The sequence below is a fragment of the Alligator sinensis genome, unplaced genomic scaffold, assembly GCF_000455745.1.
Source record: "Alligator sinensis unplaced genomic scaffold, ASM45574v1 scaffold1324_1, whole genome shotgun sequence".
Taxonomy (NCBI): domain Eukaryota; kingdom Metazoa; phylum Chordata; order Crocodylia; family Alligatoridae; genus Alligator; species Alligator sinensis.
In genome coordinates, this window is record NW_005843201.1 from 49,507 (window position 1) to 52,845 (window position 3,339).

The following is a 3,339-nucleotide window of genomic DNA, read 5'->3' on the forward strand; positions in this document are numbered from 1 at the left end:
CCGCCCTGCCCCCCCCCAGTTCCCCCTTCTTTCCACCTCCCCTCCCCCTCCCCCTCACCCTCCGCGGCTGGGCCGGGCCCCTCCCCGTGTGCCTCTGGCAGCCCCTGTGGAGGGTGCCAAGGGCGGGGCTGGGGGGCTCCCCTCCGCTCCCCCTTGGGCACCATGTGCACCGCTGTTTTGTGCCCCCCAGACCGGACTGGGGCAGGGTTGGGGGGCTAGCCTTGGCCTTGCCAACAGCAGGGCAGCGTGGCACAGCTGCCGGACCCCACAGGCAGCACCAGTGGGCACCGGCTGGCTTGCCAGGCTGAAACCCCCGTGGGCCCCAGAACCACACGGTCCTCCAAGGAGACATGGCAGCGGATCTGGCAGCAGGATCAGTTCCTCTCCTTGAGAGCAGCAGAAAGAGGCAGGCAGATGGGATAGCTGGGGTGGGGTTGGACATGGTGCCTGGCTCTGTCTGAGCTGCAGGGAGTGGATGTCTGTGCCTCTATTTGGACCTCTTGCCTAATGCAGCTTGCCCTGTTGGCCTTGGGGAGCTGGCAGGTGTATGCTCATCCCAGCACCCCCACTGCAGGGGGCAGGGGAGGTGGCCAACATGGAGCATAGGCAGTGTCATTGCATCAGAGCACTTAAATCGCTGAAACTTGGGGCTCATGACAGTTTCTCTTGGTTGGATGAGCCCACTGTTTTTGCTCGGGGTCTGGTTTCTCTCCATCTCATGTAAATCTTTTGTCTTTTACTAAAGACTTCCATAGAGAGAAGCATTGACAAGTTGGCAGCCAATTTTTGGTTGAACTGTAGTGGTGCTGGAGGATATGTCCTGGGTGTTTAAGGTGCTCTGTTCCTTTTGCTTGCAGGAATGTGCAAAGTTGTCAGTAGTCGAGGTGAATGTGAGAGTTAGTGCCAAAATGATTCATTTTCATTCCACCTCAATGTTTTGATGTTGGCCGCATGAGGGTACATGCTTGCTCCAGGTGTGTTTGTTCAAGATGTAGTTGTTGGAGTCCTGAAATCTGAAGTGCTGTCTACACAACGTGTTCCTCTGCCAGTGCGCCTGCTACGTACATGTAAGCCCTGGGCATAGATGTGATGCCTGGGGCAAAAGCAGGTCTTGAGGCTGTGTCACTTAACATGGTTAGAAACACAAATAAGCTGCATAGATGTCAGCCTTTTTATTATGCCATGTGGAACTTGACCTGATATATCTACCATAGTATAAATATCCAGCAAATCCTCAAGCTCATGCAGCAAAAGTGGTGGATAGCAATGATGACGTGTGTGGAGTGTTTTCTCAAACCTGCCTTCTCTGACACCCAATGACTAAGAATTTTCTGTTTAAATATTACAGGTCTTTTTCTTGTCTTAAAACTGCATAAAAATGCCCCTTTTCTACATTTACTTTCTTAGTTGGTTTATTTACCCATTCCGATTTTTCTAATTCTCTGAACAATATCTCCTTTTCACTTGGCTCTTCTCACAGCTAACTTCTGTGCACCTTTCTATCCTAGCACTGAAGACTTCAGATTAGGTCCTTGTATTTAATCAAGGCCCTCCTCCACAGAACAATGTGCCCCTCTATTATAACATTTCTGCAATGTTCATTTTTATATCCACGGCTGTGTTCCTGCTCCTTCCTCTAAGGCAAGACAGCAGTGGTAGTAGTAACTGCATAGAAAAGATGCTTTAGATTTTGAACTGCCTCGGGGAAACTGTTTTTACATTCACTTGGAAAGTGTAGAATAACTGGGTTGTAAGTTAATGGTTGGTGGTACAAGTTAATGTCAACTAAAGATAATATTCTTGTTGATCCTTGTGCAATCAAGCTACACAATTCAAGGAATGCATATACAACCTTCTTTATAGCTGGAACTTGTTAGAAAGATGCTTTGTATTCTTCCAAAAGGAAGATTTTATTGTTTTGAGGTGTTCCACCTTGCACTGGAAATTTCTGTTCAAGAGAGTAGCTGAAGTAACAATTGTGACAAATGCTTCTGTTGTATAGTATGTATCAGATGTTTTTTCCAAAGATGATTGTACTTTGTGATTTTAACAGGGTAAAAAAGATCACTCTGGTCTGTGTACAGCCTGCCTAAAATCCACACAGAGATTGGCTCATTAAATGTGCACCAGTTTGTACTTGCTTACAGCTAAGATGTTATGGGGAGAGTGGTGTTCAAAATCTCTTAGCCTATCATTTAGAATAGACCTGGGGAGTTTGGGGGAAAATTAAACAAGGCTTCTTTGGAGGTGTGATTGAAGCAAAGGGGATCAAAGGTTGAACAGCAAGTAATAGTTTTGCACTAATTCTCTGGCATGGTGATACTGCTTTTTCTGAGCAGATTTCAGCCATTTCAGCTGCCTTTTGGTCACTTACTAGAATGAAAGCTGAATGAAATGTTTTATACCGACTTCTAGATACTAGTTTGGCAATATACTCTACTGTTGGAGCCCCAGTAAAGTTTCTGAAGCTCTGCAGGGGTGGGTATTCAGGAAGAAGCGGGGACTTGGAGGTAGGAAAGAAAACAATCAGGCACTTGCTGCTGAAAGGATAACTGGGCTTCTGGTGAGAATGTACCCACAAATTTAAAGGAAGCGTAAAACATTAGGAAAATCTATTCAAGAAAGAGCGTGTGTGCAGCTTGTTCTTGCTAATTTCTCTTAATCTGATGTTCTTCGTTCAAGTTCCCACACAGTTTTTAAAGGTAAAAATGTAAAAATAAATTAACCATACTTTAGTAGTAATAAGGCATCCAGCATGGGTATGAAACAATTATTGTTTTTCTTGCAAAGTTGAAAGGCCTTTTGCCATTTGGTGTATCCAGGGTTTTGGACAGTAGCTGTGGTGTGACTTATTGCAGTATTTCTCCTGTGTCTGTTAGTTTTGTATTGTAGCAAATAGACCTACTGTCCTGTGTATTTTTACCTGTTTTCCTTCCAGTTACCAAATTAGAAGAATACAAGGCAGTGCAGACTCATCCAGCTAAGGAGAACTTACTGATATTTAGTAATCTTATAAATTCCTAATATTTCCAGGTGTTTTATCTATTTGGTTGCAAACCAAAATCTGGTGCTGCTTTCAGTTTTATTGTTTATTGTGAGAACTTCACTGTCAGAAGAGATCTTATATCACTAAATCTAGACCAGGGATTCTTCTGTCTTCCTAGATTCAAGGCACCCTTCCATAACATTTCTGAATTGAGTGGCATTCCATTTAAAAAACTATTGTATTTATTCCAGTGCTTGTCTCCTGAAAGAGGGGCCAGGAAGTGGGAGTGTGGCAGTGGCCAGGCAGGGAAGAGGCTGAGCCTGGATTTACCAGTTTATCTCCGTTTAGCCTGG

The 3,339-nt window shown here is 44.8% G+C and overlaps 1 non-coding gene across 1 annotated transcript; it reads left to right on the forward strand.

The window, feature by feature from the left end:
• Nucleotides 1-697: 697 nt before the first annotated feature.
• LOC112548480 lies at nt 698-808 on the forward strand. The gene has a single exon (XR_003092211.1). It is a non-coding gene; the product is annotated as a U5 spliceosomal RNA (small nuclear RNA).
• Nucleotides 809-3,339: the final 2,531 nt, after the last annotated feature.